Genomic DNA, 20,821 nt, shown 5'->3' with positions numbered 1-20,821 from the left:
CCAACCCCTCGAGGCATTGCAGCAAGATACCATGGTCGATGGTATCAAAGGCCGCCGAGAGATCCAATAGGACCAAGACAGAGGAAAATCCTTTGTCCCGGGCCCTCCAGAGATCATCCACCAGTGCGACCAATGCCGTCTCTGTGCTGTATCCGGGCCTGAAACCCGACTGGTACGGATCTAGGTAATCTGCTTCCTCCAGGGCCAACGGGAGCTGCCGTGCCACCATGCTCTCAACAACCTTTGCAATAAAATGAGAGTTGGAGACAGGATGAAAGTTGTTCAAAATGGCTGAATCCAGGGCAGGTTTCTTGAGGAGGGGCCTCACCACCGCCTCCTTCAAGGCAGCGGGGAAGCTACCCTCATCCAGGGATGCAGTAATCACTGCCCAGATCCAGTCACGTGTAACCTCCCGAGCTGCGTAAACAAGCCAGGAGGGACACGAGTCCAACAAACATGTGGTAGCACTCAGCTTCCCCATGATCCTGTCCACTTCTTCAGGGGTAACAGGATTGAACTCCTCCCAAATGACAAGACTTGTTCTCTCTCTCTCATCTGACCCTGCCCAGTCAGAGTCCAGACTGTCCCGAATCTGAGCAATCTTGTCCAGCAGATGCTGACTATACTCCTTGGCACGCCCCCGTAGAGGGTCATCCCCCGCTCCCTGATTCAAAAGGGAGCGTGACACCCTAAACAGGGTGGCCGGGCGATTATCTGCGGACATGATGAGGGTGGGGAAGTAAGAATGCTTCACCGCCTCCATCTCCACTAGATAAGACCATGTAAAGGATCTTAACTGAGTGCGATCAGATTCGGAACGACTGGACCTCCAACAGCTCTCTAGGCCTCTTCTCTGACGCTTCATCTCTCGGAGCTCCTCAGAAAACCAAGGGGCCAACCGGGATCTGCGTCGGGTCAGAGGCCGCAAAGGCACAACATGGTCGAGAGCCCCGGAAGCCGCCCTTTCCCAGGCATCCACCAGGGCCTTGACCGGGTCATGGGAAAGAGAGATAGGTATCGGCCCAAGCTCCATCTGGAACTTCTCAGGGTCAATCATTACTACAAGATGTGGTGATGACTGCTCATTTGGATGGCTTTAAAAAGAGATAGGATAAAATCTTGCTGGACAAATATATCAAGAAGGGTTTTGGTCTCATCCAACAGCTATTCTAACATTCTAGGATTTAAAAAAAACATATTCTATATTCTAATTACAGCTGAGATTTTTCCTGGGGATCACTCATCCAAGCATTAATCAAAACTGACCCTGCTTATCATTTCCAAGATCATCCAAGTTCAGCTGAGGTGTATGTACCCGTATTACTCTTGTTCTGCCTTGCAAAAAGTTATACAATAACACTGTATAGTAATAATCCATACAATAACTAAACATAAAAAAATAGACACTTAGAACTATAAAATATGAAATCTGAGTTTCACTTTAGATACAGGGCCAATAGCTGCTTGGCTAATTGAATCCCTCATAATTCTTTTCAGTGGCATCTAAGCTGGTAGCATCATTGCATCTTATCACAAGAAATCCCACAACGTAATGTTGCTGTCTGTGGAAAGAAAAACAGGTATGCAAGAAACGCTGCTCTCAATTTATCGTCTATCAGTTACTAAATCATCTTTTAGTACTAGACTTATTTGCTTGGAAATGCACCTGGGCTGTCAGGTGTCATCCTGCTCATTTTGATAGTGAGGGTTCTACATCTACTTTGTAATTATTGAACAATAACAATAATTAAGGAAAACATTCTGGATTCCCAGAGGAAATTACCACCTCAGATAATAACACAAGACCAAAATGATTCCTGATTTGTAAAAAGGGTCTGCAGATGGCTGTGGCTTTAAAAGGATGGAGCTTTAGCTCTACAGCTGGAGATGATGAATTCATGCTTGTCACATGCTGGCTTCATCACTGCAAAACTAGCTCCTACAAGGGAAAAAAACTTTTAAAGGTTTAAAGGGGAAAAGACAGGGGGAAGGAGGAGTAAAGTAAAATTGGGGGGTTAGACAAGAAAAAAAAAGATATAGAAAAAAGAACTGATTCTTGTTGATAAAGAGGCAAGCATGAAATATAATAACCCTTTGAACTAGAGTAAACCATAGTCAAAGTGTTCTAGTCATTAAATCCCATTAACATTCTATTTCCATTTTTTTAGGGGGGAAAAAAAGGACAATGGGGAGAAAAAAAAGAAGAAGAAAGAAATGAAGACATAGGGGAAGAAAGATAAAATAACAGAAAGAAGACCACAAAGAAACAATGCTTAAAAATGATAAGATATGTATATGTTGTATGTTATATGAATGTCATATATGTGTTATAATAAAATTACAAATTAAAAAAAAATCCATTTCTTTCTCAAACAAGAAATCCAAAAGTGGTTTCTGCGTAGAAGCAAAGTTAAAGAATTTTCTTTAAGTAGAACAGTTAAAGAAAAGTTTTGCCATCTCCGCCAACTCCATTAACTTCACCGTCCATCCATTGTGGGTATTTGGGAGTCTTATCACTTTTGTGCATAAAGAAGCCTTGCTGCTATTATTATACACAAGAACAAAGTTTTGTCAGAGTATGAATATTCATGGATTGGAATAGATCAGCCATTGGGGACTGAATGGAAACATGGTAACAAGGTCAGCCAATGAAGAGGCATAGCAACTAAATCAGCCAATTGGGAGCTGAGACAGACTGGAGCCAGGGAGTATCTTAGTCTGCAGCTTCTGAGTCTGTGCAGAGAAATGAAACTGAAACCAGTGAGTGTGAACTTGTCTGCTGATCTGAACTGAAATGAAACTGTGAATCTGCTGTTGGTATTGTAAACTTACTTTATGTATTATTGTGTATATAAAGAAGTTAATGAATCCTGCTGCATCAGTTTATCTGTGTGTGCTTCTGGATGTGTTTTTTGCAACAAACTCTGACAAGTTTGGTGTTTTTTTCAATTAAAAAAAAAACTTCTCACTTCAGCTGTACAATTGAGAATTCTCTAAATTAAAATATATATCTGATCCCAATCTTTCTTAGCTTTCTTACAAGTCCACCAAAGATGATAAAAGGTACCTTTAGGTTGGTTACATGTCTACCATACACAGGCACATCTTTATACATCTTTCACAATTTATCAGGTGTTAAATACCAACAATACATCATATTGTAAAAGTTCTCTTTCATATTATAATTCAATGTAAATTTCAATCCTTTACATATTTTCCCACTGATCAAGCGAGAGAGGCTAATTTCAAATAGGATAATTATGGTACAATTTACTACACTTGATACAATTTCATGAATCCAAAAACTGTACAATCAGAATAATGATTAAAAGCATCATCACAATATAAAATACATCAAACATAAAAAACAGAAATAAAAACAAAAATCCCCAAATAGAAAGAATTTAGCCTCATGCAACCACTTTGCAAGCTGTTAGGGTTGATGATGAAAGGATCAAGTGTTCAAGGCTTATGAAGATATTATAAAATATTATGAAGTATTATTATGAAATAATCTCAGACACCTCTCCCCCCACCAATCCACATGAATATACATATTCATGTATATTCATGACGTACAAAATTATTTACTGCAGCCAATTTAAATAAAAGTAGCTTTTAGTCATCCATGTAGTCCAGGGGTATCAAACTCAAGGCCCGTGGGCCGGATCTGGCCCGCAGGGTGTTTAAATCTGGCCTGCAGGGCTGGCCTGGAAATATCAAAGGACTGGCCTGTGGTGCCTCTGCCAGCCAAAACGGGCCGCGTGCCGTCCCTGTGCGGCCCATTTTCAGCTTCCCTGGCCTCCTGCAGCACTCTGCTGCCCCAAAACAGGCCACATGGAGGCCTTGGGATGTCTCCACGTGGCCCGTTTTTGGAGGCCAGGGAGGCCGAAAACACACCCCATTTTGGGCGGTAAAGTGCTGCAGGAGGCCGTACAGGCCGAAAACAGGGCAGAGAGGGCTGCTTGTGGGCCCTCCCATAACCCATTTTAGCAGGCAGGGTGCTGCAGGAGGCATCCATCCTATCTCCCCCCTGCTCCCCCCAACCCCCCTGCTCGCTGGCCCACGGAGAACTACAATGCTGATCTGGCCCTCGAAGAAATCCAGTTTGACATACCTGATGTAATCTATTTCTTGGACTTTTCTACCTTATAGAGTTGGCAATATTGTTTCCATTGCTAGTCAAAATACTGTGCTGATGTCGCTTCTTCTTAACAATAACCAACCTACATTCTTAAGCACTGTCTAATCATACAAGGGTTTTGGTTTATTACTAGTTATATTGAACCCAATAGGAAGAGAATACAGAAATGGTTGTAAGTAGAAATATTTACAGAAGTGACTCATCAGGAAAATTTATCTTTTGGCAGGAATAAATGAGGAGACCAGAGTTTATTTCCCTCTGAAATTTGATAATTCTCATGCAAAGAATTTCTCACAAAATTGCTTCATTTCCTATGGACTGTGTTACTGTGAATAAGGTCAATGGAATTCATCCAGTTACTGCCAACGGATTCCAGCTGTGAGTTATAAGGGGCATCTGAAATAAGAATAAAAAAGACTTTAGGAGGAAAAAAAACCCAATTATCTTCAATCAAATCTAATTTGTAATCCATATGTTCTTTTTGTTTGTAGAATGAAGGAAAAATAATATGAAATAAGTGCAATGAGTTGGGAATAAATGGATGTTATTGGATTTACCACATGCTTCCATTATCCAGATGAAACATGATTGAAATGAATAGGTTGCAGAATTTCTCCGATGCAAATGGTTTTATAGTAAGCCTGTATATCAGACAGGAACAGCTGCTCAGCAATCACAAAACAATAAAAATTAAGAAAGCTATATTTTTCAATCGATGAACCATTTGCTAGACCTGTATGTGTGTATCCATGCATGTGAATATTTGTGTAAGCCAATAAGGTAGCTTGGTCATCAGAATGTTTTTTATTTATGAATTAAAATGTTTATAACTTATCTTTCAGCCTGCCTCTAAAGTTACACAAGCATTTAAAGCAGATTCTCCATAACATTGAGAGCACAGAACCCCAACAAGACGACTTAAATTAAAAACAAAAACATGTAGACCTTTCCTTCCATAAGGAGGGAAATTCTTAATAGTCCTGCTACTGAGATCCTGCCATTCAGAATGGCTCGTTGGTTCAGAATATCAGCGTTTCTAGAAGCTCTTGGAGGTTTTCTAGTCCAACCCCCTTGCTTAGGCAGGAGACCCTAAAGCCGTGATGGCAAACCTATGGCAGGCGTGCCACAGGTGGCATGCAGAGCCATATCAGTGGGCACGCAAGCGTTGCTCTAGCTCAGCTCCGGAGGGCCTCTGGGAGTGTGGGGAAGGCTGTTTTTGCCCTCCCCAGGCTCCAAGAAAGCCTCTGGAGCCTGGGGAGGGTGAAAAACAGGCCTACCGGGCCCACCTATCACGTGCAAAAAATGAGGGGAGTGCGGGGGGGAATCACACGCGCATGCACAGGCAGTGTGTGGCACATTGAATTATGTGTGTGGGCACGTGCGCACATGACCCCCCATGACCCCCCCCCCACTTTTGGCACTTGGCGGCAAAAATGTTAGCCATCACTGCCTTAAAGCATTCTAGACAAGTGGCTGTTCAATCTTTTCTTGAAAACCTCCAGGAATGGAGCACCCACAACTTCTGAAGGCAAGACATTCCACTGTTCTAGGTTGTTTCTCTCCTTGATTAGTCATCTGCTTTGGTGATAGGACACTGAATGAGATCCACAGTGACAGAGAACATTTCCCATACAAATCTTCATGAGAAGTGCCGAAAACCAAAGGCAAATGCAAAAATTAAATCTTTCTTTCTTTTCTTTTCTTTTATTTAATTTGTATACCGCCCTTCTCCCTGAGGACTCAGGGCGGTGAACAGCCAAGTAAAAACATAAACTACAAACATTAAAATACAATTAGAAAGATATATATAAATTTGGCCCCATGATTAAAAACAATAACAGACAATTAAAAACATTTTAAAAAGTGTTAGGCCAGCCCGGCTTGCTGGAAAAAGAAGGTTTTCAGGGCACGGCGGAAGGCACCGAGGTCTTGGATTCTCCTTATCTCTGGGGGCAGCTGATTCCAGAGGGTAGGTGCCCCCACATAGAAGGCCCTCCCCCTGGGGGTCACCAGCCTACATTGTTTGGCTGATGTCACCCCGAGGAGGCCCTCTCTGTGGGAGCGCACGGGTCGATGGGAGGCCGTCGGTAGCAGCAGGCGGTATCGAAGATAACTAGGTCCTTTGAAATCTATTTCAAAGGGGAATATAATATAATGCAATTATGCGGCAAGATATAAATATTAGTGGGTACAAAATCTCCATTATGTTTTCTTCTTGGCTTGAAAGTTGCTTCGTGAGCCATGCAATCCTTCCTGTCTAAAAGCCAAGGGAAACTGGTATGTTGTTTCATTTGACATCATTTCTGGACCTTCTTTGACATGATCAATAGCTGGTAGAAATTTCAGTGTTGTGGGATGCATAAAGCCCTTGGATAGATTGGAAGAAGTTTCAGAAGGGACATGAAATACCTTCAAGAGACCAATAGTTTTAGACCTTGTAATGGGTTCTTTTTTTTTTTTTTAAACTGTACCCAAGAACAGACTCAAGAGAGGCACAAAAGCACTGGAATCTAGACAGGCAGTTTCTTTATATCCCCCTGTTATAAGTTGGGGAGATATTTTATTTTGTAAAAGCAAACATATTAAAGTTATACTTCAGTGCTTCCTATATTTTGTTCTATTGCTATCTCTAAAATATTACTATGATAATTACTGTACTATTTATTACATTTATATGGCCTGCCAACTCACACAATGTGACTCTGGACAGTATGCAGCAATAACCCCCCTCCCCCAAAATTTTATAACCTCACCCCCTGCAATGGTGGTAAACCCAAATAGGCCACTTGATTGGCTTTGTATCAACCTAGGGTCCCCAAGTCCACTGACAGAACCTTGTCTTCAGGGCCTTTCAACTCTTACTACTATTACTGTTCAAGTTACTATTAATATGACAATGCTATTCTCTATTACTATTCAATATGCTCTTACTCTGTTTTGGTTATCTATATACTATGCTGTAAACCAAGTTTCTCAATCTTGAAACTTTTATTACCTCTTCCCAGTTTTGGCTTTGAGAGTTGAAATCTAGACATCTCAAAGTTGCTAAGGTTCAAAAACACCAGGGGTGAAATCCAGCAGGTTCTGACAAGTTCTGGAGAATCGGTAGCAGAAATTTTGAGTAGTTTGGAGAACCGGCAAATACCACCTCTGGCTGGCCCCAGAGCGTGTTGGGAATGGACATTTTGCAATATCCTTTCCCTGGAGTGGGGTGGGAATGGAGATTTTGCAATATCCTTCCCCCAGGAGTGTGGAGGGAATGGGGATTTTGCAGTATCCTTCCCTTGGAGTGGGGTGGGAATGGAGATCTTGCAGTATCCTTTCCCTGCCACACCCACCAAGCCATGCCACGCCCACCAAGCCACGCCCACAGAACTGGTAGTAAAAAAAATTGGATTTCCCCACTGAAAAACACTATATTATTACTAGTATTCATCAACGTTACTTTCATAAGCCTGTTTCATTTCAAGTCCCATCTCTCTGAGATTTATTCTTCTCTTTCTGTTAACGGTCAGCCTGTTCAGTTTTTGCACCTTTTTTTATGTTGTGCTTTGTCTTGCTGGGCTTCTATGCTTCATCTCCTCCCTTTTGGACTATCCTTCCGAAGGAAAAGTGTCTTCTTTCATATGTTGTACTCAGTTTGCTGGTAGCTGCAGAGGCTCCACAATCTGTCTCTTCCCCTGCCTAAGTCAAGGTTGTTACTTTATGAGCAACTCTGCTGTGGTGATACAGGAAAAAGCTCAGATTGGAGGGAAAGAAGGGAGCACAGGTGCCTGCAATTTCCTTCAAAGCGCCTGCTCGTCCACACACCTGTCCTTCAGCAAGCTGAATAGTGTAGTCTCCATTGTTTGAAGCACTTCATTGAGGTAGAATGCTGTTCTCTTGCCCCATCTAACAATTGCAGCATAATGAGTAATAGAAGCATGCCAAATGTCAATTATACTGAAAGCCATCCAACATACAGAATAAAACGCAATTAATATTTTGGCTAAAAAACCAAAATGACCTGAGGTTGTTCTGAGGCCAACAAAAAGAGAGTAGAATGTCCAAAGCCAGTCCATGAGCCTCGGGTTATTTATCCCTGGTTTAAGCTGTATTTTTTTCACCCTCTGTCCATCATTTCATTGACCACTTGAAGCAAAACTCAGAGCACAGCTAAGGGAAGAGAGCAGGGAATGTTACTGAAAGAATAACGGAATTACATAGAATTATAGCAGTAGCTTTTATATTTGATTTATTGGGTGGTTGTTCTCAAAAAATGGTGGAATTTCATCTCCACAAAGACAGAGGAGGAGACATCTCCACAAGAAACATACACATTCGAGTTAGATTATTCTAAACATAGAAAGACCTGGGCTTATAAATGCTTTCTAATTTTAACCAATCCCCAAACTAATGCACTAATAGGAAAACTTGCATTTTAATCAGAATCAGCAACCACAACTACAGCTGTGCAGGTATGCTGTGTCACCTCCAGGCATTCTGCCACAGAAAGATTTCTCCCACCCGATGACATCCCCTTCTTCCCCCATTTGTTCCACTTTTGTCATCTCTTGGATCATTGTCTATGAAAAATGTAGAAGGATTGGTTGTGGTTCACATATGACAGTAGGATCAGAAAGAAATATGTTACAATAATTCTGATGCATCAAGAAGTACAGTGAACCAGGGATAAATCTAAATCAAAGAAAATATGTGAGGCAGAAATGAAAAACATGAAGAAATCCAGACTTTAGAATAAGCCAGCATCAGATAGGACTAGGCCTTCCAGCAAAGAAATTCCCATTGCTTCTCTTACCAACCTCCTGCCCAAATGTCCTGTTTTTGGTTGAAGGCAGGAACATGACCTCCATCACTTATCCTACCATCATTTCATCCTCTGCTCTCATTACATCCTCTATTACTGTCACAGTTGTTCTTGCAGTTTCTGTTCCTTGCCATTGTGATGGTCGGCAGGCTCAAAAAGTTGCATCAACTTTAGGGTTCCATTTTGAAAACCAAAAGGCAAACCGTGAATAGCAATAACAATAGCACTTATATACCACTTCACAGTGCTTTACAGCCCTCTCTAAGCAGTTTACAGAGTATATTGTCCCCAACAATCTGGCCCCTCATTTTACTGACCTTGGAAGGATGGAAGACTGAGTCAACCTTCAGCCTGGTGAGATTTGATCTGCCAAATTGCAGGCAGCTTGCAGGCAGCAGAAGTAGCCTGCAGTACTGCACTCTAACCACTGCGCCACCATGGCTCATGCTACCTTTGGAGACACTAAACCAATCAGGTCACTGGAATGACCCCAAGGAAGACTAGTATTGATGCAGTGTTCCCACAGTGTTGATGCATGCACCAGCTAAAGCATCTTCTGATTCACAAAAGCAGCAACTGTTTCTCTATTTGAAGAATTCTTTCATGAGACTGCTGGTTTTATCATTGAAACTAATCTTTGGGGATCAGAACATACAACTGTAAGAAGAGTCTTGCTGGGTCAGCTAATGTAGCCATCTGGTCCAGCATTCTATTTAACACAATGGTCAACTAGATACATGCATAGCAGCAATAACTAAGTCAGCGGCAATAATGTTCCTCCATGGTGTTTCCAAAACAGTTGGTGTTTTAAATGATTCTGTCTGTCATTCCAGAGGTTGCAAAAAGCTCTCAGGCAAGTAGCCACTGATACTCTAATCCTCCATTTGTCCAGGGTCCTTTTCAAACCTTCTATATTGGTAACCATCACCTTCAACAAATACTAAGGATAAAATTTCATTTCTATCCAGCATTTCCACTGAATCAAATTTGGGTTATAAGAAAGGGAGGAAAGAAGGAAGGAAGGGGCTTTTTTTTATTATTGGTGCTGTATTTCTCTGTGCATTTGATTTAATTGGAATCTCAAGGTCTAACATTGTAAGAAAAGCAGAGAAGCTTTTCTTTACCCATCAAATTTTCTTTTTCCATTTGGAAATTGTTTTAGAGGGCACAAGGACAATGTGGACGTTGTACCAGAGCACAGAAAATTTTGTTGCTCAAGCAAGATTCAAGTGAAACATGACTCTGTTATAACCATTTTCAAGATTATCTAGTAGCTACTTTGGAAGGATAGGCTCAATCCTAGATCTGATATTGTAGCACACTGATTGTATTACAGATTGCAATGCCTCTGCATTTGATATAAACATATACCATATTTTTCGGAGTTTAAGACACACCTTTTTCCCCCCTAAAAAGAGGTGAAAATTTAGGTGCGCCTTATACACCGAATGTAGCCCCACCCACCCACTGGCCCCCACCCTTTGGCCTCTTGCAAGCAGCAAGAAGAAACAGCTCGTTTCAGCTTCAGCACAGCCTAAATAGCACAAGTTGATTGTCCCTTGGCCTCCCGACTCTCAGCTGTTTTGCTTTCAGCTGTTTTGCGTGGCCTCTGCTGCTTGCTGCAAGGAGGTAAATTGCTGTGAGCAGATTTTTTTTCTCTTGTGCTAATCAAGCTGTACTGAAAACAAAAATGAAAATAAAGCAGGCTATTTGCTGTTTGCTGCAACGAGGCAAAATTGCTGGGAGGCAGAGGCAGATTTCTTTTTCTTGTTTTCCTCACCAAAAAAGGTAGGTGCATAGTATAGTCCGGAACGTCTTATACTCTGAAAAATACGGTAGGTAGTCAATGTACAGCCACAACTGAGCCCAACATTTCTGTTGCTAAGCAGGATAGTTGTTAAGTGAGTTTTGCTCCATTTTATGACCTTTGTTGCCACAGTTGTTAAGTAAATCATTGCCGTTGTCAAATTAGTAAAACAGTTGTTAAGTGAATCTTGCTTCCCCATTGGCTTTCCTTGTCTGAAGGTCATAAAAGGTGATCACATGACCACCTTGGCACAGTGCAACCATCATAAATCCATGTCAGTTGCCAAGCGTCTGAATTTTGATCATGCGTTCTGTGGGCGATGCTGCAATGGTTGTGTGAAAAACAGTCATAAGTCACTTTTTCCAGTGCTGTTGTGACGTCACACAGTCACGAAATGAACACTTGCAAATTGAGGATTGCCTGTAATTCAATATTTCAAGAAGAGATTGAATAACCATTTGTCTGAAATGGTATAGCGTTATAACCGGAGCTCACCCCGTTACGCGGCTCTAGGGATTCGAACTACTAAACTGCCAACCTTTCGATCGACAAGTTCAGTGTTTTATCCACTGAGCCACCACATCCCTACTCTTCCCTACAACGTTCAATAACAATTAATTAACATTCGGTTCCTACTGTCATCATCTAGAAATGGTGGGTGAAAATAGTTATTTTTTGCTCAGGATTCTTAAACTGATTATTGCCTGGTGGGAATTGATTTACCACTGCACCACTATTTATCCTGCTCCAGGTGTAAGGTATTCCTAGATCACTGGTGGGATCTAGGAACGGAGCCTTTTCTGCTTTGCCCCAGCCCTATGGAACAACCTGCCCTCAGAGCTTCCAGGAGAGCATGAAAATCTGGCTCTAACCACTGGCATGGGGATTGAAGAGTGGCAGGCAACTGTGAATGTGTATCAGGCTAAGCCTAAAGAGGATAAAGAGCAATTCAACCTGAGTTCAGTTCTTTTTTTGCTTACACATAATAGAATCTTGCCAGATGAAACCCTTGCTATTATCACTCTAATGGATAGAGTCTGGGAGATTCTAGGGAGTGGCTATCCTTACTGTCTTCCTCTGTCTCCTATCCAGCTCTAGGCTGTGCTATCCCCTGCGTGGCCCCCTTTCTGGAATGTTCTCCTTCCTTCCTGGGAAACTGTTGCTTCACTGCAGTCCATCACACCATTTCCTCCTTCATGGGCATCATCTCTTACAGGATGTCTGGTGGCTTGAGGGTGGCTTAATTCACTTTTAACAGTTTGGAATTCTGTTTTGAATTCTGTTTCTTTTATAGGGTTTTATTGCTTTTATCTGTAAACTTCCCAGAATCACTTAGACAGTGAGAAGGTTGATGTCAGAAACAAACAAACAAGAACATTGAGAAGGCAAGCAAGATGGATTATAGTGCATTATCCCTGAAATAAAGCCGTTTACTTTAATTCCCACATTAGAGTACAGTATGTGAAGACTAGTTTTCCAATTCAAGGCATAGAACCAAATACAGGGAGAGAATGGTCTTGGCCTGCATACATTTATCTGAATAACTGAAGTGAATCTACATATGAGATATAGTACAACACAGGGGAAGATATATTTATTGGAATTTTATCTTCCTTTTATTACTTTATAAATAACTCAAGGCAGCAAATGTACATAATACTCCTCCCTCCTCCCATTAGTTATAAGATTATGACACTATGAAGCTGAGTAGATCTATAGTCCAGTTTAACAGAAGGCTTCTGTATTGCAGTTGGCTGTAGGAAGGGCAATAGGATGATCCCATTACATCCAACCTCCCTCATTTATTGCATTCATGACTGGCAATATTCAGAGTCCCTGATGAGATTACAAAGCAATGTGGCCTCACTCCTGATTTTACACTCAAAAATGCCACAAGAACCCAATTTCTTGCTGTATTCATTTTCCTCCTATTAGCCTCCTCTTCTCTTCTCTTCTCTTCTCTTCTCTTCTCTTCTCTTCTCTTCTCTTCTCTTCTCTTCTCTTCTCTTCTCTTCTCTTGCAAGCTAATCCTCCCAACAACTTGCACAGTATGGAAAGAGTGGTAATGTATCAATTTGGATTCATAAGAAGGACTTCACATGGAAATTACACATCTCTGGTGTCTCTCCAACAAGATCGGTGGGTGTTGGAATAACTTGTATTATTTCCCCTTCCCATTCTTCCTTCTGTTTTCCAAACTGTTGACTGTGACATTAAATGGATTTATTGCTATCTGCATCCAGCTTGTGCTCATTCCCTTATCCAGCATTATGCTTGGACCCTGGTGGTTCTAATGATTTTCTTTTCCTAGAGGGGCTAATTGACATCTTTTTATGATGCCTCATCTATTTTAATTTGCTCCCATTTTTTTTCCCTGTTACAACTGTTAAAGTTTTATTAGCCTGTTTTTTTCCCCCACCTTCCCAAATCTACTGAAATAATTTGCATTGGCAGGAAAAAAACAACAACCCAGAAATAATAATAAAAAATCCCACCGCAATGTGAGATGTTGTCCATCTTTTTTTAAAAAAAAAACAAGCAAACTTCTGTTTGTGGTGTTGAACCGATGCCAGTTCAGGCTTATAATGCCTCAGCATTTGCAAAGGAATAAATTCCTACATCAGTCCAAGGTATTTTCCCCACATTCATCAGAAAATAAAATCCTCTTGTTTTAATTAAAGGACAATAGCAGAGGCAGCATTATGTCACAGGGAGGCCAGATCTGTAGGGGGAAGAAAAGGCATTGATACAACTGGGTGGAATTCTCCAGTGCATTCATATTTAGCAGAGCATATGTGTACAAGTAGAATAAAATCCTTTAGAAGTATCTAGAGACAGGTGCTTATAATCCCAAGAAATACCTAAAGTTTATAAAGCAAGTTACATACAATGATAAAAAGCCTCTCTTTCTCAGTTTGTTGCTTTCATGATAGAGTAAAGGAGAAGGAAGAAATTATTTTCCTTGCAGGAAGAAGGCTGACGTGAAGAAATGGAGACCTTTCCTTATTGGAGTTCAAGTGCTCTCTATTCATCCTTGAGTCAGCACAAAACAATACATCAGCAGCAAATTTGCTGTCCCCATTGCCAAATGGCATTGTCCTACTTTGTGAGTGTGCCAGTTATTATAGGTATGCTGATTGGTTTTCTCCTCTTCCTTTGTTGTCATCCCTCTTCAATATGTTATCACACAGAAGAAGGAAACAACTCTCCATCAGGGCATAGCAGCATACTTGCGGATCTGACATTGAGAATTCGCTTCCACTGTATTTCTCTTAGTTGGTTTATCTACCCTTTCTCTCATACCTTGTCTGAGCATTTTCCAAATTAAAATAATGTGAAATAAACATATAGGATAACACTGGAGCAGAAACAACCCAGATGGGAAAGAAGTAACAGAATAAAAGAGTTGGAAGGGACCTTGGAGGTCTTCTAGTGCAGCCCCCTGCTAAGGCAGGAAACCCTACACCACTTCAGAGAAATGGTTGTCCAATCTCTTCTTAAAAACTTCCAGTGATGAGCATTTACAACTTCTGGAGGCAAGTTGTTCCACTGATTAATTGTTTTCACTGTCAGGAAATTTCTTCTTAGTTCTAGGTTGTTTCTCTCCTTGATTAGTTTCCATCCATTGCTTCTTGTTCTGCCTTCAGGTACTTTGGAGACTAGGTTGACTCCCTCTTCTTTGTGGACCATACCAAGGTAGACCATACCATGTTTAGCATTTAGCTCTTCAATATCCTCACAAATGATTTAGATCAGGGGTGTCAAACTCACGTCATCATGGTGGCGTCACATGATATATCGGGACTTCCCCCCCTTCACTAAACTGGGTGTAGCCAGTGGGTGACGCATCCAGCCCACTGGCTGGGAGTTGCTAAAACTGCTTATTAGAAGGTGAACAGTCATATCTTTCTCTTTGCATAATCTAGTTTTACTATTCTTTCCATTTAAAAGAATACGGCCTTTGTAGTTGCTGCTCATTCTTCTCCTGCAAATTTTTGTTTCCTTCTTGATGAATCCAATCTGAAGCTAGTACCATGTTTTGTTACTGTTCACCCTGCTTTCAATTTCTTTCAAGTGTTGACCACCAAGTTGTTTATCTTCCCAATTTTTCTTTTGCTGTTGCCACTGTTCAGTTTTGTATGCCACCTCTATCATATTCAAAACATTTTTCACCTAGTCATGTTAGCATTTTCTCTTTCCTTCTTTTATCTAATCATTTAAGCCTCTGATTTCACCCTTCACTGCTTGCTTCACTTGCAACAAACCACAGCCCTCAATTGTTCTTGCTAAATACAAATGATCTGTATCACTTTTAGGATACAAGGCACACATAATTGTCATAAATTTGCAGGAAATCAAAAGCATCAGTTTACCTTGTAACTAGTCACCAATTCTGGCTCTGTTATAAAGGGGCAGCCCATATATAAATGGCTTTGATTGTATTGCCATAATAATGATTTTATTTATATAGAATAGAATAGAATAGAATAGAATAGAATAGAATAGAATAGAATAGAATAGAATAGAATAGAATAGAATAGAATAGAATAGAATAGAATAGAATAGAAACAGAGTTGGAAGGGACCTTGGAGATCTTCTAGTCCAACTCCCTGCTTAGGCAGGAAATCCTACACCACTTCAGACAAATGGTTATCCAACATCTTCTTAAAAACTTCCAATGTTGGAGCATTCACAACTTCTGGAGGCAAGTTATTCCACTGATTAATTGTTCTAACTGTCAGGAATTTTCTCCTTAGTTCTAGGTTAGATCTCTCCTTGATCAGTTTCCATCCATTGCTTCTTGTCCTACCCTCAGGTGCTTTGGAGAATAGCTTGACTCCCTCTTCTTTTTTGGCAGCCCCTGAGATATTGGAACACTGCTATCATGTCGCCCCAGTCCTTCTTTTCATTGTATGTCCTTTAAACTAGACATACCCAGTTCCTGCAACCGTTCTTCATATGTTTTAGCCTCCAGTCTCCTGATCATCTTTGTTGCTCTTCTCTGCATTCTTTCTAGAGTCTCCACATCTTTTTTACATCGTGGCGACCAAAACTGAATGCAGTATTGTAAGTGTGGCCTTACCATTTCTTTTTTCTAACTCTTTTTTTTATATATTGGGAACTGGTTTTCTTTTCATTTGGGCAGGCAAGGTATTGATTGCTGCTAAAGCACTTGAATACTGTAACTTGTAACTGCCTGATAAGATCCAGGAACAAATGGTGTGCTTTTGGTCCTCTCAATCAAACAGTGATTTCTATCAGGATGCAGAAAGACTGTCTTCTCTGTTGCAGCATCTCTCCTATAGAATGATGCACTCCCCCCACCCCAAAATCCATTTAGATCCCACTCTGACAAAGTTCCAGAAGTCTTTAAAAACCTGGCTCTTCTACCAGACCTTCGTAGAACTCTTGGTGTATTTGTTATGAGCTTTGTGCAATGCTTAGTCCAGGTGGTCCTTGACTTACAACCAATATTGGGACCAGAATTTCCATTGCTACTCAAAATGGTTAAATGAGTTGCACATGATTTTATGATTATTTATTTATGATAGATTTATTTTTTTTTGCCACAGTTGTTAAGCAAATTTATTTATTTATTTATTTATTTATTTATTTATTTATTTATTTATTTATTTTATTTTATTTTATTTTATTTTATTTAACTTATATGCCGCCCTATCTCCATCGGACTCAGGGGGGCTCACAACAATAAAATCCACAATAACTACAACAATAAAGTTAAAATACTTAATTAAATCAGATAAAAGTTAAAAACCCATATAAAACCTCATCAGTCCAGGCCGGGGGACTTGAATAACCAAGTTTTTAATTCGCGGCGGAAAGTGCGAAGGTCAGGGGCCAGCCGGAGCCCCAAGGGGAGTTGATTCCAGAGGGAGGGTGCACCCACAGAGAAGGCTCTACCCCTGGGGGCTGCCAGCCGACATTGTCTAGCCGATGGCACCCTGAGCAGGCCCTCCCTATGGGCGCGAACCGGGCGATGGGAAGTTGTTGCTGGCTGCAGGTGGTCCGCCAAATTGCTGCAGTTGCTAAATCATTACACAAATTCAGCTGTCCGAATTGACTTTGCTTGTTGGAAGCCAGCTGGGAAAGTTACAAGTGGCAATCACATTTTATTGATTGGTTGATTGATTGATTAATTAAATTTATATGCCACTCATCTCACTATGCAAGATTACTCTTTGTGGGGATCACATGACCCCAGGATACTGTAACCCACATAAATACATGCCAGTTGCCAGGCCCCTGAATTTTCATTATGTGATTGTGGGAATATTGTAATGGTCATAAGTGCGAGGACTGGTTATACAACTCTTTTTTCAGTGCCATTGTAACTTTGAATGATTGCTAAATGGATGAGGACTATCATTCTGGAGTTGCTTTGTCAGGCGCAAGTAACCAGGAACAGAAGTTTAGTTCAAAGCATTTCAAATTTGTTACATGCTACCTATACACAAGAATCTGATCCACTAACAGTCAAGAAAAATTGGTGCTAGATAAGAGTCAATGAAATTCAGGGGGGAGGGGGGCTGGTCTTGTGTCCCTTGTGTGAGTGGAGCAACTTCAAACTGATGACGTGTTTGACCCCACCCTCGGGCTCAGCCTGGTTATCTCTGACAGCTTTTATATTTAATGAACAAATGAGTGAATGATCAAATAAAGAAATAGATTCATCCTCCACTGTCAATGCACTCAGATGGAATTGATGTTAGTTTGATTCCAACTGAGTATCCATGCTTTCTTTTACTTTTTTAATTGTCAGCGTTGCACACTTTTACAGTCCAAATTCCATTTTGATGTAATCACTAAAGATAAGTTAAAGTGTATTTTAAAAAGAGTTTGTTTCTCTAGATGATTTTTGCGTATGGTTTCAAATCATTCTTGCAGAACAAATGGGCAATTTTTCTCATTTGCTTGGATAATTCATAACCATTCAAAATTATGGTCAGTAGAATTAGTCCTATTAAAAAGAAATAGAGACAAAATGTCTCCTTGGGAAAAAAAAACTTTTCTGATTTAGTTTTGTTTTTGTTTGCCATCCTTTTTATTTTATTTTATTTTATTTATTTATTTTTTAATTTGATTTATATGCTGCCCTTCTCCAGAGACTCAGGGCGGCTTACAATGCATTAAGCAATAGCCTTCATACTTTTGTATATTTATACAAAGTCAGTTTATTGCCCCCACAAACTGGGTCCTCATTTTACCTACATTAGAAAGGATGGAAGGCTGAGTCAACCTTGAGCCTGGTGAGATTTGAACTTGCAGTAATTGCAGACAGCTTGTGTTAATAACAGTGCTTTAGTCTGCTGAGCCACCAGACTCAGCAGACTATTTTAAAATAATTTAATTATTTTAAAACTTGTAATTTTCCAATTAATTCAAATAATTTCCAAACATTTTTCAAATTGGACTGTGTTCCAGTTTTTAAGTCAACACGAGCTATGTAAAGGCTTTTTTTTTTTACTTTTTAGAGATTTGTTTTATGAAGCTTTCTACCTCCAGAAGTATCGAAAATACATTTGTTATTTTTCCAAATAAAACATTTTACTTGTAAATCAGGTGTTTGTTGATATTACTAGCAATTGTTCTTGTTAACAACTTCAATAGGCAAACAAGTAGTTGAATGTTGTCTCTTTTCTTTCATCTTTCATGATAAAAAATGAATAGATGTTTGAGCCCAAATCCATTATACATTCCATTTCACCTTCTTAGTTTTCTATTTTGCACTTTTTGTGTTAACTACCATATTTTCCATTTGTTCACATTTGTTTTGTTTTTCTATATAAGGCATCTGAGTGGTTGTTTCTTTGCACTACATTTTGTTATCCTTAATGATTCCTCCCCCCCACTCCCCAAATTCCAATATTTCCTTCTTTCTTTTAAGGGCTTCAGTTGGTTTCGCATTTTCAAAGCTGCATAATATTAATTTTCATGCAATCGTGCAAAATTCATTTTTGCAGGATTTTCAAACAATAGCTCATTTTGTTGGAACTGTCTCACCTTACTTTTATACTATCCAATGTTCTTAGAAGTTGACACCCCTCTCTGTTACAATCCTTCCATGATTTCATCAGCTCATTTTGCTGGCTCTTCTTCCTTGTGCAAACCTGTAAATGGGGACAGGATTGTCACTGCATTTTTGTGGGCTCTTATTTTTAAACTTTCCGACTTACCGTAGCTTGCCAAGTTCTTATCTCTGAGCTAACTGCGCATGTCCACATTCTTTCACTTTCTTCTATCTTTCTTTGTTCTCCGGCCAGGAGAGGTGGCCGGGAAAGCTTTGCCAAGATGTAACTAATTAGCTAGTGAGATGTTTTATTTTTCTTTATAACAAATAAATGAGTTTTTCTTAGAAAATATATCTTCAGGTTTATTTTCTTAAAGTATACTTCAAGGAAAGGGTCTCGATCCACTTCTCTAAATCAAGGTGCAATTACCCAAAAGCAGAATGGGATTAATGGCCACCCTGACAAGGATGAACAAGACAAATGAACAAATATAGGAAAGCAGAGCAGGGCAAAGAGAAAATTACAGAGGAAGTCAGATGACTCTAGCTTTGGTCCTAGCATTCAATAGGATAAATGGTGCAAAGTGTTGAAGAATATTGTTAGGTTAAAGGGGGGGAAACTACCTTTATATTAGTATACTTATTGATTATTTAAAGCTGTTTCACCAACGCTTTGAGGATGAGATGAGGACAGTGTTGCTGGAGCTGGTCTTCCCACAAAGATTCAAGAACAAGCTACAAAGTGTTCACAGTCAGCTACCGAGATGGAAAAATGTGGACACAAATGCTCCTGTGCATTTGCGTCCTAACACTGAATTCACATGTACTGTATGGAGGTCTTGATGGTCTCTGAGCTTGGATGTTTGCTTGCAGATATTTCATTACCCAAGTAGGTAACATCATCAGGTCAAGTGAGGGTGGAGTTTGCTGCATGTTTATATATAATAATTTCCTTTGCCAGTTTTGGTGACGGAGTATTCTTTAGCATAGTATTATCAGGCAGAAAACAATACTCTAATCTAGAAACCACCCCCACCAAACTGGCAGAATAAACCACAAAACTCCATATTTTAATGAACTATAACTCCCAGCCAGTGGTGAAATGTAAAATTTGTTACTACCAGTTCTGTGGGCGTGGCTTAGTGGGGGGGGGGTAATATGACTGAGTGGGCGTGGCCAACTTTTTTTTTTTTAACTTTTAAAACCATTTTTTCTACAATCTCTTCGGCCAAAGAGGTTGTAAAGAAAATGCTTTTAAAAGCCTCGAACAATCCCAGCTGAGTTGCCTGATCGGCAGAGGCTTTTCTTTTTTTTTAAAGCCTTGGATGATCCCAGCTGACTTGCCTGATCGGCAGAGGCTTTTCCTTTTTTTTAAAGCCTCTAACGATCCCAGTTGACTTGCCTGATCGGCAGAGGCTTTTCTGATTGGCAGAGGCTTTTCTTTTTTAAAAAAGAGCCTCTGACGATCCCAGCTGACTTGCCTGACTTGCCTGACCTAAAGCATTTTTTCGGCCGAAGAGGTTGTAGAAAAAATGCTTTTAAAAATAAAATAAAAACCCTCTGATGATTGTGCGGCTCAGCTGGGCATGGGGGTGGGGAGGGATTTTTGCTACCGGTTCTCCGAACCACCCACCTCCATTGGTACCAGATTAGGCGATCTGGTCCAAACCGGGAGCATTTCACCCCTGCTCCCAGCATCATTCAGGTTATGCTGATTGTGGTTGCTTAGAATTTTAGTTCAACATCCGTGAATTATGCTATATCCCAAGTGATTTGTTTGCTTGCTTCACAAAGTTTAAACCACCATGGACTATGCTCAGGTAACATTGTAAACCACAAGCCTTCAACTACTTCTTGGCTTAGTAAAATGTATAAATCCCTTGGACTAGGATGAAGATTGGAAGAATGAGGAGAATAGATCAAAACTTCAAGAATGGATGTTGGGGAGGCAGCAATTGCAGTCACATTTGTACTCCTGAAAATAATATTCTATCAAGGTCCTTCTTTGAAAGAAATCTTATTTTTGGGGAATGG

General features: G+C 40.3%; 1 long non-coding RNA gene across 1 annotated transcript; it reads right to left on the bottom strand.

The window, feature by feature from the left end:
* Positions 1-4,355: 4,355 nt before the first annotated feature.
* LOC148116364 (uncharacterized) lies at positions 4,356-18,916 on the bottom strand. The gene is made up of 2 exons (XR_015734454.1): positions 18,781-18,916; positions 4,356-4,540 (listed from the first exon to the last, which is right to left on the bottom strand). It is a non-coding gene; the product is annotated as an uncharacterized LOC148116364 (long non-coding RNA).
* Positions 18,917-20,821: the final 1,905 nt, after the last annotated feature.

Source organism: Pantherophis guttatus, chromosome 1 (genome assembly GCF_059756535.1).
Source record: "Pantherophis guttatus breed Tessera chromosome 1, ASM5975653v1, whole genome shotgun sequence".
Lineage (NCBI taxonomy): Eukaryota > Metazoa > Chordata > Lepidosauria > Squamata > Colubridae > Pantherophis > Pantherophis guttatus.
The sequence above is the reverse complement of the archived record's forward strand: the minus strand, read 5'-3'. Positions and strand labels throughout refer to the sequence as shown.